Raw genomic sequence first — 14,694 nt, forward strand, 5'->3', positions numbered from 1 at the left:
ACCATTTATAAGTTAACTTTAGTAACTTGTTGCGGGTTGAACTAGCAAGACAGAGTGAACTACAGAGTGACATTGAAGACAATGTCTTATATGATGTGTCTGATCTTCAGTGGGAAAACATTACTTGCACCTCTGGTTACACAATCAACTCCAAAGGTCGGGAACAACTAGATAAAAGGGAAAGCCAGGAATTACATAGCTAAAGTCCAGTAGGGTATAAAGTAAGGTAAAGTGTGGGAGACATAAGGCAACATCAAGGTGATATTTAAACACAAGAAAAGAGAAATGGCTAAACTTCAAAGGAAGTTTGAAAATGAAATGAGTATTGCAGATTTCACTAATCACTCCCAAACTGTCACTGTTGTAACTAAGCAGACTGAGAAATTATGCACTGCTTGAAGACAAAGACTTTCCCACCTATGAACAACTATGTGACTAGTCTTCATTTATTTAAATCCATGATTCTGAAATTACCAGAGATGCACAGAAACCATGTTGCCCTGTTAGTACTGCTCTTTAAAATGGCGATTAGAAAAAAGCAAACACAAGACAGCAATGGAGCAGCCTACACCACATAGCATGCATGTCGACTTAACAAAAGCCGTTGTGTTTTAACCCCACCCAGCAGCTAAGTCCTACACAACTACTTGCTCACTGCCCCCAGCCCCAATTGGAATGGGAAGGAAAAGTGGAAAAAAAGTAAAGCTCAAGAGTTAAGCACAATTTAATGACTGAAATAAAGATAATAATAATAACAATAACAACAACAATAATAACAGATGAACAAGTGATGCACAATACAATTGCTCACCACCTGCTAACTGATGCCCAGCCCGCACTCCTGCAGTGATTAGCCCCTGCCAGCCATCTCCCCCCATACTGAGCATGATGTTTGATGGCATGGAATATCGCTTTGGCCCATTTGGGTCACCTGTCCTGGCTGTGCTCCCTTCCAGTTTATTTCTGGCCCTGGTCACTGGCAGAGCATGAGAAACTGAAAAGTCCTTGACTTAGGGTAAGCACGGCACAGCAACACTTAAAACATCAGTGTATTATCAATATTACTCTCATATTAAATCCAAAACACAGACCTCTACCAGCTACTAGAAAGAAATTAACTCTCTCCCAGCTGACAGTAGGACAAAATCTCTCCACCTGGTGAGATCCCTATGCCGCCTGTAACTGAAGGGTGTTGGCAAAGGGCTACATTGAAACCACAGACCCCACTAACCTGCCTGGCAAGGGGCATCCGCCTCCCAGTTCCAGTAGTGGGAAACAGTGGCACTTCCTGCAGCTGGCTCCCCACACCCTGCTCTTCATTTCCCTAATGAGGCCCAAGAGTGATGCCAGTTTTGCCCAAGGCATGATTTGGTCTAAATAATAACAAACTACAGTTGGCTACATAATCAGAGGAATGCCAGATCTGGGGGAGGATCAGCAAACAAACTGGCGGTACAGCTTTTAACTGAGTGCAACAAAGTCAATACTTGGCTACAAGTGTCAGTGAATCTCGACTGGTCAATGCCACTACTCTTGTTGAGAGTGACCTGGATGACTTTGACCTAAGAGGTCACCTGGGAGGGTTCCTGAGATACCGGTCTCAGCAAACTCCTGCGAGACTGCCATGCCATGATAGCGCACACAGCCAGCACCGGCTAACGCTGACCGCCACCTTGGGGCCAGCTGATGCCGCTGAGGCAAAGGCAGCTGGATTATGCTGGGTACCAGGGCAAATGCAGCCCAATCCAAAGACACTCTGTGGCTACTACCTCTACTGGAAAACTCCTGCTACTCCTCCTTCCTCTTAGCTCTCCAAACAACAGAATTTCACAGCTCTCAAGACCCCAGTGTATGCCAATCAGTGGGGAACATTGGGCTACTCTGTGACCTTGTCATATTATTACAACAAACTGTACGTATTTCTTACCAGCAATCAGAAAATTCAGATGTTCACAAAGCAAAAAACTCATGGATTCAACAAATAGGAAAAACTGTGGCACCTTTAAATTGCATAATGCTCACCTCCTTATAAAAGAAATTGCCTCTCTGCTCATCCATTACCATGCACAGGTCCCAGTCCAAAAAGAGCCAAGATTTATATGCTCCAGTGATTACAGGGTAGCCACTTCGCCAAGTGAGAAAATCTGTAAGTGCTGACCAGATGAGGCCAGAGAGTACACGTACCACCCTTACTTTTATGTATTTCTGTCCATTGTCACAACCTCTACTGTGGATGCTGAAAAGCTAGAAGCAGAGAAACTCTCCAGCTTTCTGCCACCATCCTGTGAAAGCCTTGCCTTTCTCACGCAGGCTAACTGAAAACAGTGAAGAGGTTTTTGTAAACCAAGACTCTATCTTGCACCTGTTGTTTGCTATGCACAGTCTGTTGATACTGACTGAGGAAAATATTTTGAAATGGGTGTTATAGGGTCTTAGCCAATCACTCTGGGAGGTGGATGGTCAAGGGACCAGTGGCCTCATGCCATTCAAGCGAACCAAGTTATATAAATGAGTTTGTAATTTATTAAATAATTCTATTCTTCCTGGACTGAACTTATGTCGTTATTCTCGCCATCCCCGGTACAACAGTGACACTCTACAATATTGGAGAAGGCAAAACAAATGGACTGAAACAAGCACTGCCATCAGTAACTTACTAACTACCTGTTCTTCTGCTACAGCTCTGGTCTTCCACGCTTCTTGTACACAGCCACGGTTGACTCAGAATTCTCATACACACACATCAGATTTAGGGTGCCAGAGACATGCTGCACTCACATGTCAAGTGTAGGTCTGCAACTGGGCCCTTGGTGATACATGTATTCACATGTGTGAATGCACACCATGGCAAGTGTGTGCTCAGCTCTGTTCAAGACTAGGTTTTTAGTTGTCAAGTACTCAAAGGGGGTCTTTACTGAAGTTAATGGGTTCCACTTGAGCAGTTTCTTCTCTCATAGTTCAGGCAGATGGAATAAGATCTTGAAATTGGCCAGGTGGAAATTTAGGCCTGTGCTTACCTTACTGAGCGGGAAGTATGATGCTGGTGCCTGCAGAGTCCTTAGGGAGCTGGGCTGAAGCTGTCCTTAGGTACCCCGGTGCTCTGTGGCTCTGTGCACTATTTGATTGCATCCTTGGATTCACGCCAGTGATAATCAGCATCCAACCCTGTACCTTTATTTCTTCCTTACCTCCCTGTCACATAACTCCATTTAATGTTTACTGTAAGATTTGAAGAAGTCAGTCAGAGCAAAGCTCCTCTTGCCCATGTCCTGGTTCCAGCCATGTCCTAAGGAAGAACAGGGCAAATGCACAGCAATACTCTGCAGCATTCTCCTGTACTTCCAGAGACCTGGTGCTTAAAAGCTGAAGCTAAAGACGCAATCAGATGTTGTGGTATGCTGTAAACCCAAAGATATTTTTTTTTCTACTGCCTTTCAAAAAGGTTCCTGTAAGCTTCAGCATCAACAACAGCCTGTAGCAAGAAGTTCCATGCTTTAACTACTGACTGTGTGAAAAAAACCTCTTCCTTTGCTTTAAATGTGTCACCTCATAGCTTTGCTTGAAAACCCTATTTCTTGTGTATTATGGTAATTATCGTATATCTAGGACACATGACTCAGGCCTATGCACTTCTCTTGATTTTATAGTGCCTTCCTACTGCTCCAGAAGTGCTACTAATAATCTGCATTTCACCCTCTGAAATAACTACAGGTGTATATTAACATCAGAATATAATACATAAACGTACCTATCAATGACCATCTAATCATAAAGTCATAATTATCAGTATTGCATCCACCCAGATAAGAGAAAAGGGATTTATTTTTCAATAAAATGGTCCTAATGCTCTCCCTTGTAGTCTTAGCTTGTAGCTTTTTCCCTTACAGACTCACTTGAAGTGCCTGGAGCTTTTCCAAGCACTTAATATGTCTACACAAAATGTGGAAACAGATCATTCCAGCTGATGATATCTTTATCCATGAAGAGAACAGCAGCTGGAAGATGCTGCCTCACACAAACAGTAACTGTAACAGATCAGGCCCTACGCAGGTTCAGTCCTTTACAAAAGCTGCAGCTTCAGAGTTACCAAACTTCTCAGGGCTGCTCCACTTTAAGTCCATGCCTCCAACTTCCACCTGTCATCTGCCCAAGATAGCAAGAGCACGGCCAAGGTGGAAATGGTCTGGGAGATGAGGAAGGGACATGGAGCATGGTGGGAAGGGCTACAGGGAAGCAACAGAGAGAGAGTGCTTTCAAAGGGTGGTGTGGAGCTAGGTCAAGTCCAGGGTGGTCATGTGGGAAGCAATGGCCTTGCGTCATCTTCTACTCAAGTTTCAGCTCTGGCCCCATGTGGAAAGGGCAACAACCACCCCTCCAACAACCCACAGTCGTCATTATACCTGATCCTTGTGCTTGGATCAATGGAATAATAAGTGATAAATAAGTGTGAATGCTTTCCACTGAAAGCATCCTTAATCCTTCACCTGTGCTTGCAGCTCCTGGAAGCAGCTCCTAGCTGCAGCACACAGTGCGAGGCAGGGGACCTGCCCATTTGAGGCAAAGACCAGCAGTGTGTCAAGGCTCAGATGGCAGGATGTTTGTGAAAGCAGCTCAGTTCAGTCAACAATTTCCCCCTAGAGTCCAAGTACATCACCTCAAAAATATGTCTCAGCTCTTCTGGCATAGAGCCTGGGAACCCAAATTTGTTTCTGATCCAGGTCCTCTAGCTGGCAGTGTAACAAATTGCTGTCCTGCCGCCAGGGTGAATAAAGTCATTTTTCACTCATTATGTTATTCAAAAATAGAGCAGGAGCTTTATTTAAAACAAGAAAGTAATATACTGGAAATTAACACAGAAAAGAAGCTCTTTTGCTTTATAAAACACAAGGATAAAAGACTGAGTTAGAACAATGCGAGTTTGACCAGAAAAGAAGATACTCGGGTTACAGATTCTACTGCTTCTGGTCTTGCAGCTAAGCCTAACATTACATCCATGTCAGGCAGTCTGGCTTTTCCTGCAGATCACTAATATTTTTCCCTGCAGTCTACAGAATGGCTTCAGGCAAAATGGTACAGGTCCATATCAGTTGTTGAATTGGATAACCTACGGTTGCCTTCCCCCATGCGCCCAGGATTTGGTGAAGTGTGCTGTGGTGAGTGACACCTCTGCTGTTCTGACTGCACCTCTCTGGGGTGTGAGGCATCACTCTGTTTCTCAGTGCACAATCCTGCAGCTGCTCCTACCAGCAGAGGCAGCCCTGAGATGAGAAGCAGGACAAGAATGAACTTCATTTATCTAACAAACTGCGAGGACTCCACTGGACTTCAGTCAGTGCCTTGGGACAGGGTAACGACAGTGCCTTTAAATCCAAGGTATTGCCTAACAGCAAGTTAAAGAAGAGCAGACAGGTATATCTTGTGTCAGCTGATGGTAACATGACTACAGCTGATTCATGTATCAGGAGACACTGCTCTCCCCTCAGCAGATCTCCCTTGGACTCTTCCTTGCCCCAAGAAAAGAGGAAAAGACGGACCAGCCACACAAGCCACTCATGCTGACTAGCTGGCCTTGGCCTGCAGGATCTCTCCATCCTTGCCTGTCACTCGCCTGAACTGGGCTGATTTACCATCAGCTTTTATTACTGACTGGGTTATTTTTCCTATTAACCTAAATCAATATACTCATACAGTAAACATCCCAAAATTCAAGTCAATATAGAAAATTCCTAAGGTATTACAGATTTATAGATATTTACAGCTTTGATTAGAGATCCTCAGATGGATGGTGCAATGGAGGCACAGCCAGTAGATTAGATTTTCAAACACTGATGGTAACTTGTAAAAAAAGCACTAGAAAGATTTAAAAGCCCAAGTCCCACTGACTTTTAAATGACTTTCAGTGAAGTTAGTATGGCTTCAGCCTTCAGGTACTTTCAAAAGTGCCATCTGACAGCCCTGCCTGAAGGTTTGCTTCTCTCCCCACTGACACAACGCTTGTGAGAAGGGAGGGCAGTCACAGCAGACTGTTCATCTTACAAGGTGCTTGTCTTGCCTAGGGGCACCGTCCTGCACAGAAATGAACATGGTCCTGGGTGTTTCTGGCCCTTGGCCATTACGCAAACCAGGATGGCCAAACCAGCTGTGGCTGCTCCTAGTCCCGTGCCCATCCCACCCTGCTGCCAGCAGGAGATGACAACATAGACAACCAAACTGGTGTCTCCCTCTCCTCTGATAACTCTGCTTTTCATTTCTCATCAGTAACACACCCTGTTACGCAGTTTTTTTCTGTGAATTATTTCAGGACTGTGCTTTGCAAGTACTGGATTAGGTGATTATGTCCTACTTCTATGAGGTACTGATCCCGAAAGGGAATGTGCTCTCTGTGCAGACAGAGAGCACACTCAGTGCAACAGAGGCCCGAGCCAGCCTAGAGGGATCAAACCCCTGCCAAATCTTGTCTCTGCAGAATCCCCTGCCCATATGCTTAGACTGCCTCTTGCCTCCACTCTTGGGAGTACATTTGAGCAACCGTCTAGACTTGGAAGCAAGTTGAAACAAAAGGGAACCACAACATCCTCTTGTGTGGAAGTCTCTAAGGATGTATCTGCTACCCCCTGCACACTACAGTGTAGGGACAGCCAAACCACAGCATGTCCTGTAAACAATGTCCCAAAGATAAACTCACTGTCCAGGAGGCTGAACTTCTTCAAGAGAGCTCCCCTGGAGTTCACTGGGATACCTTTTGCAGAGCACTACGCAGGCATTCCTCTGGAGACATCAGATTGTTTTGGTTTGGTTCTTTAAAGAATCATTTTTAACAAGCAAAAGTCACATTCAAAATATTTAAACTTCCTTTATTCAAATTTTTTATTTAAATGAATGAAAATGTACCAATAAATGAAAACTTGTCTTTTTATCCTGGACTTCTACTCTGCAGAACAGGGACTCTCTGCCCAGAAACATCTGTAAGACTGTTATACAGTATTTCTTCTATTTAAGTAGGTCACCTGACAGGGGAAAATATCTATGCAAAATTTCACTGAAGCTGACAGATTTCTGATTAAGACTGGCACCTGGCAACAGCCATAGATTTCCACACATTTATCCCTCCCATCACAGAAGTCATACATCTCATGCTAACTCACACACTTATGGAAAAAATCTGCATACATTAATACAAAATGTAGCAACTTCCTTCAATGCTTTCAGATCATCCTCTAGAAAAACAAAATAGTACGTATCTCTAACAGAGTTCTGAAAGTGGATCAAAAATCCTATATAAGGAGAGACTACTGTATTTAGCTCTAATTAATTTGACTTCAGTACAGATATGCTGGAGCCAAAAATAAACCCTAGACTGTTTGACTCCCATTTTCTGTTCTAGCCACTGCACCACATTTTGACAATGATAGGTACTTCACATAAACACCGGCTTCTCGCAGTACTACATATTTTCAGTTGCTTTTACAAATCCACTCCAAGTGGCTGCCACATAAATGTATTCTTTGAATCACAGAGTCCAATTTGACACTTTGCTGAACTGCCACCTTACACAACTCTTGCAATGTACTAGCTAATTCTTAGGATCTAAATATATGGGTTTTATCAGAACACATCTATCAGAGTTTATTACCCTACTGATTGCTGCAAGCAGAGTGCAGTATTGGGCACAGCATCCAGAAACATCTGCTTCAATGCACAGAAACAGCAACGGGACTTCAGCAAGAGGTAAGGTCAGGGACAACACCAGTAAGAGAAACAATCCAGTATGGCTGCCACCAGTTCCATGGAGACCAGGTCTCACCATTAAGTGTGTCAATTTAAGGACTTTGGAAAAAACATCAAAACTTTACTTGGACATCAGTCTGAGGGCGCAGAAAGGGCAGGTCTTTCCAAATTGGCACCAAATCTGGCACTCTTTATTCCTGGTAAGATTTTATTTACATTATTGCAATTCAGGGTAAGTATTGCAAGATGTAACACTGAGATCAGACCTCTAATCCTGCCTCTCTGTTTACTGCATTGATTGTGCTCTTTTAGACTCTGATCTCACCATTCCTGCTTAGTGCAGGCTCCCCTCTGCTGGGGATGGGGAATTAAAATGGGATTCAACTGAAAAGCTGAGGCAGAGCAGGGAATGATGAAAACACATCATCTCCATGAGCAGCCATCACCATGGCTAAATTTAGAATGTAGGCTCCTCAGGCAGAGAGATGATCCGCCATCCCTGTGGGGCACCAGTCACACAGTGCTACATAAATATTAAAATAATAATTGATGATTAATTAATAATGGCTTCCTTTTCCTCATGACCATCTCTCAGCTGCCATGAGAAATAATCATTTCCCTTCTTCTAGATGCAGATACAAACAATCATTCAAAAACTTATCTCCTCAGAAAATTCACTTTCCCATTCCTTTTCAGCAAAATATTTTCTGCAGCCTCAGACACGAGACTCTGAACCATTCAAAGGCACTCTGTTTAAGAAAGAAATACTAATTAAAAATGCCTCAGAAGCCACAATAACCAAAATAAACATCAAAAAGGCAAAGCTCAGGTACAGAAAAAAAAAGCAAATCAATTCATTCCCTCTTGCTCTATTAGCATGTACTCTCTAAAGACAGAAATCTTTTAATAAAACCCAGTTTAGATGATGTGGGGAAGTACCTTAAGGATATCTACGTTCCTTCAGTGACCATAGATACAGACATCTGACTCTGATCTTACAGATGCCTTTTATCAGTGCATTGTTCTTGCTTTTGGTATGCACCAAATGCTTTTGATATTCACTTTACTTTCTGCAGTTAGAAAACCTCCAGAAATTCAGCAAGCAACCCACTCCTTTTCCTCATCACCTTGTTCTGTCCATCTCTTCCTAATCCAGGGCAGCCTTACTGCATCTTCACCTCCTGCCAGCAAGCCCTCTTCTTGGTTACTGATTCATCACACTGTCCAGCAGATCCCATAGCTTCTAGCCCCCCTTGTAACCTCCTAGTTAAATAAATTAATGAATAAATAAATAAAACAAAACTCATTTGTTCTACATCTGCCATATTCTATCAGCATTCAGCCCTCAAACTCCAAAGTTGGTGTGTGTGCAGCCTGAGTTCATCCCTCTCCAACTTAGCCTGTGTTCTAAATGTCAGATTCTACCAAAGCCCTTCCTTACCAATGACACTACTACTGCTCTTCTGCCACACCCTTTTTTCTGTTGGTTTGTCTTCAGGCTTTTTCCCCAAATAACCAGCCTTACCTTTCCCAGCTGCTCAGCACTGCAGGTGTCAAGCACCTAGAAAATCCTGATCAAGCCTCAAAATCCCATTTACTTTTCAAGATAATTATTAAGATAATTATGCTTTTTAGATAAAATTGTTTCCTTGCAGAAGAAAATTTACATCATCCAGAACATCAACATTTGTCTATGAAATTTCTTCATGGTATTTTTACTGATAATGAATGCCATCTCTTAATAATCCCCCAGGCCCCCTTTAGAGACAATTATTATAAAACCAGATCTTCCTAATGAAGATAGAGTTACTGAGTCCAGAAGTTTCAAATCCCTAATCAGGACAGCTGTGAGACTCTGTGCAGCAGTTAGTTTTAAAATCAGTTCTAAGATGAAGTTGGATGACTTTCTGGAAGGGAGGGATGCTACAGCCCACAGACGAGTGAACCCTGCGGGGCGCAGTGCGTGTGGCGGCAGCTGACTGGGGCCTGCTGGGTCACAGGCAGCACAGGCACTGACGTGTGCATGTCACACAGGCACAGCAGGACCCACAGCACATGAGAAGATTGTAGGAGGAAACAAAACAACCGGAGCCCCTGGTGCAGGAAGCAGCATAGGGAACACCTTAGGGAGCCCTGGGGCCAGCCCAGCCCTAGGCAGGCTGTGCCGGGCAGGCGTGAGCAGTGCCCACTGCAAAGTCCTCAGCACGAACACACATGGTTGCAAACATGATAGACACTGGAATTCACCTGGTTGTCCTGCACATCCTGAACAACAGCCTGGATGTGAGAAACCACCTCTGTAAATATTTCACCCCAGCAAGTAGTTTCTTCACACTTTCAAAGCCCATAGCAGAAGGATGGCACCTCTCACCACAAACATCATCTCATGCACTGGACGATGTTCACCACTACACTAATTTTAAAAATTCCTGGGCAAACAAATGAGAGCCCACTCCTTCAGCCCAGATCCTGCAGCTCCCAAGTCCTTCATTCAGGCAGAAGACTCCTGCCTCTTTACCCAAGGACAGCATCAACAAATGAGTGCAATTAAAACATAGATAATGCATCTGAACATGTGCATTCCTCATTTATTTAACAAGCACAGTTTAGCTTTAATTATTTATGATAACACTTTAGAAGAAACTAGTAAACACAGTGCTGTAGACTCTACAGAGTCTGCAGGAGACTACTTCATGGTCTCCTGCTTGCGAACCTCTGCTGGGACAGGGACTCAAACCTCACCTAGCAGAGGAATTACAAGGTGCAAGAAATAGGGCAAATGAGGATAGTGAGATTGTATTTGACTAAAAACTTTGCATCAACATGAATGGTCTTACTCAGAGTTGTCTGTGTTGAAATCCTCTCACCTCACACGCAGGCTGAGTAGGTCCAAGTGGCTCAAGGACTCTTTAGACCTACTTATTCCTCCTCCCCATCCCACCAGGAAAATCTGGACTTGTTGCAAATCACTGCATTTACTGTACAAGTCGCTAAGGGGAAGGGGATGTCTTGGTCCATTTGAGCCAGGCAATGTGGGATCAGACCCTGCCCCCCAAAGGCCCACAGCCTGTGTTAGGGCTGCAGATGTCAGAAGACTGACATGCTGCACGTGCCAGTTTACTGCCAGCAGTGTGTTAAGCTCAGCTGGGGAGGAGCTTTGTTGGGAAGGCCAGGGAGGAAGGAAGGGGCCATAAAAGGAAAGAGCAGGGGAGACCTGAATGTGGAGAAAGAAAAGGAGCTATGAGAAGAGGGGTAGGAGCACACAACCAGCCACCCCAGGAGCACCTGTTGAGCATCACCTCCAGGCCAAGGCAGTGTGACAGTGTGGCACATCTCTGGGCACCGCCTCCCACAGCTCTCCCTTCCACAGCAGCAGCACCAGTGTTTGCTCTAGCTGCCCTGATCCCCCTGCAGGCAAAGGGACCTCCTGCAGCACACCTCGGATACCCCTCTGTGGACTTCTGCCATCCTTGCTAATTCAGCTATCTGAGGAGGAGCCAGAGCTTTCCTGTCTCTGTCCTTGTTAGTAAAACCCCTGTCCCTGTGGACAGTGTTCACTGTTACTGCTCTCAGAGACCACTGGAAATTTCAGTGGAGAGCAACACAGTAGGAGGGCCTGTTCTCAGTTGCACTGCTGCCTGTCAGCTGCCACAGAACATGCTGCTCTCTCAGCCTGGGTTAGTGCACCCGAAGATGTAAAACAGAACGGTTTGAGACTGAAAGTACTCCAAAGTCCCTGCCTTCCTGAGATCACTGCAGTGTGTGAAGAACCTGTGGTAACTACCGAAATACAAGTGTACCAGCTAATAAAGATTGTCACACTGAGCACTGCCGGGCAATTTCAGGACTTGAATGAAGAAGTACGTTCAGTTGGTTTAGATGGATCATTGGTGAGTAGATGAATAGTGTCTCTGCAGGCTCTGATATCCAACTCAAACCCATTCTGATGCACAGGTATACAGAAAGACAATGCAGCCCCTTCTAGACAGCCATCCACGAACACAGAGATGTTCAAGTCTCGGGCCAGCTTGGGATTGTAATTCACCAGGGAAACGTGAGACTAAGTTTAGCACTTACCTAGAATCAATTCTTTTGCCCTTACTCTATAAAAGTCAGGCTTCTTCCTTAATGAAAAAGGTGCTATGCACACTAGCTTTGCCTTTTCTATATTTCGACTTAAGGTATCACTGGCTGTATGTAATAGTTTCACTCCTGCAGAGCAACCTTCTGAAAAGGTCAAAACAAAACACTGGGAGCCAAATTCATCGCTGGTACAACTCCATTGACTTCAGCAGCATTACACCTGGGATAGATCCAGCCCTAACTGCCTCCATTATGGTAAGTGGAAAAGAAGTGTGCTTGCTGTCTTAACTTTACTTTTCAATTGATCTGTTCTGTTCTACTCTGTGTGCTTCATTGCAATCAATAGGAATATATCTACTGGAAAAAATTACGGCACAAAACATCTGAATAGCTTTTAAAAAACTTGTCTTCTCAGTTTATCATGAACGTCAGGGAAATGAGAAGGTAGCAGGCAGTCAGCCTGCACTCAAGTGCTTTATCTTTTAGAAGAGGATAGATGTAAGCAGCTACTGTAAATATTTTTATGTATAAGCTACGTCATAACCAACAAGATCTTCCTTAAAGATCTCCTCTTGGTAGCAAGCATGAGCTGCTAGTCCTGAACAACAATGTCAAACAGAGCTCAGATATTACAGGGATGGGCACTATAAATGTTTATAAGCAATTCGATTAGGGGGGAATAAATTTAACTTCTCTGGGTCTATGTTAACATTCATCATGTTCTGCTCTGCACCACACCAGCCATGCTGATAGACTCCTTCTAGGCAGAGGTATGATTACAGGAATCTTATTTGTATTTCAAGTGCTTGTTTTCCTTTTCAACCTTCCAAAGCTTCTTCTTTCAATTCTTCTTTACATGCCATGATAGCACTTTAACACTGTACCAGTACCCACTGCTCTGGCTGAAACACCACCCAAAGCACCACTAGCTGAGCCATTTTTAATAAGTGATCCTGGAAAACTACCACAAATCAATCATCTGGATCAGCTTTGGTCATTGAGGATGTTATGAAATGAGATGACATTACCATACTAGACAGCTCTTAGCATTAAATTGTAGTCATGTGGGTCTTTTAATTTGCCTTTTAGCATTTCACTTAAATCTTTGGTGCAGAAATATCAGAAATATCTATTAATGCCTGCCATTATTCCAGGTTTTAATTTTTATTGCATTTCAGTGTCATGCATCGTTGCACTGGAAGCTTCTGAAACTATAGACTGTGCCTGGCAGCATGCAGGACCTCCCAAACTGGGACATGGGATGGGTGATGGATTTGACCAAGACATGGAACAAGCAAAACTAAACTGCAGATGCATTGCTTCAGTACACATATGCTATACAACATTTTTAGATGTGGGATTTGGATTCTGAGACAATTTACCAAGGGAGAGGCTCATCTGTGCTGGAATGTTACTGTGTTCATCTACAGACACAGCATCTCCTCTGCTCAAGAAAGCTGTTTAAGGTGGTTCCTGAAGCACCAGGCACTAGAGAATACCCATGTGCTACCTCTTCCACAAGATAAAGACCCTCTATCCCAAACTGGCAACTTATGCACTCTCTCACTGACTCCCGGTTTGAACGCTTTGTTGTGAAATTCGGTACCAATTCTATCACACAGACCCCTCACTGTTTATCTCACAGAGCTCAGTCAGCACCAGTGACCAGGTCTCAGGTGCTAATGGCTGTCATGTAAAGGTTGCTTTTAATGTAGAATCGGTCAAGGAAAAAGCAATTATTTTAAGGAATACTGTTGTATTGATTTCGTTTGCATCACTGGGATGTCTTAGCATAATGGATAAGGCGTTCATGACCAGCCTGCCACAGTATTCCCTGTGAAAACAAGATATAAATAATGAGGCAAGAAGGATTTGTGAAAGGGGCTTTTTCTGCTCTTTATATTTGCTTGTTCTTCTTTTAAACTGTGTACTACATTCTGAATAGCTATGCAACTGAGAGTAATTCAATTTTCCCACCACAATCAACAAAATGTTCTTGCCTTGATCACTCCACTTTGTACATTACTTTGTGGCCACTTCAGTGTCAAATTCAGCCTTCCCTGCAATACCCAAATGCTTCTAACACAATTTACAGCCTACTTAGAGACTACCTTCTTGGAAATAATGTTAATCAGGATAATTTCTCCTCTTACTTTAAGGAGCTCTTGATTGGGTGCTTTCAATCAGCTGTTAGCCAGAGCTACCTCAGAATTTCTCAAGTTCTTATGGGGAAATGGGACAACGCCATTTAGCAGTCAGAGAGCATGTTTAATGGATCACGCTAATCTCAGGGAGGGCCTATGAAACTCTAATTTGTCAGGTTTCATTACATTCAATAATGACTCTAATTTTCCTGAAGTGTTCTGCTCACTAGTAAATTATGTACCATAGTTTTGCACCCCATTTTCTCTAACTCTGTATTTGGAAAAATTGAAGGCATCTCGTTCTCCACAGCCACTGCTCAGAAGGGGCCTGAAAAAGAGGGGTTAAGAGTTCACTGTCAGATGTATTTATCTAAGAAGCAGGTATAATTCTTTACAAACAGCTAAGTGTCAGTGCAAACCCAAGCTGATTCAGGGTAATAAAAGCACTTCTGCAAAGCTTTTAGGTGACACTATATCCCTCACAAGCTTTCTCCACCCCTGCATCCATTTTATCATCTGATACCATCATTACCTTGACCAATCTGCACATTATTTCCTTTCCAAAGGGATCGATTTTAAACCAGCCCATCTGCTAATGCTCGGCACAGGTTTGGGTGGTTCTCCTATTGTTTCAATTATTTCTTTGAGGAAAATTCAATCCTGTTAAGCAAACGGTGCTTTTATCTCAGCTGAGGATGCGAGAGCTGTGGTCGCCACTGACAGATCAAGAGCTTCTTAT

General features: G+C 43.6%; 1 protein-coding gene across 3 annotated transcripts in view; it reads right to left on the reverse strand.

Moving 5' to 3' along the window:
* The window catches only part of FOXN3 (forkhead box N3), a 220,598-nt gene that overhangs the window by 156,233 nt on the left and 49,671 nt on the right, over positions 1-14,694 (reverse strand). Inside the window, exon 1 of one of the 3 annotated variants that reach the window (XM_069018058.1) lies at positions 1,232-1,306. The exons of the other annotated variants lie outside the window; for them this stretch is intronic. The gene's annotated coding sequence lies outside the window, so the exon portion shown is untranslated. Of the gene's footprint in view, positions 1-1,231; positions 1,307-14,694 lie in introns of those variants that run through there. 3 annotated transcript variants of the gene reach the window in all.

Source organism: Aphelocoma coerulescens, chromosome 5 (genome assembly GCF_041296385.1).
Source record: "Aphelocoma coerulescens isolate FSJ_1873_10779 chromosome 5, UR_Acoe_1.0, whole genome shotgun sequence".
In the NCBI taxonomy this organism is placed as follows: domain Eukaryota; kingdom Metazoa; phylum Chordata; class Aves; order Passeriformes; family Corvidae; genus Aphelocoma; species Aphelocoma coerulescens.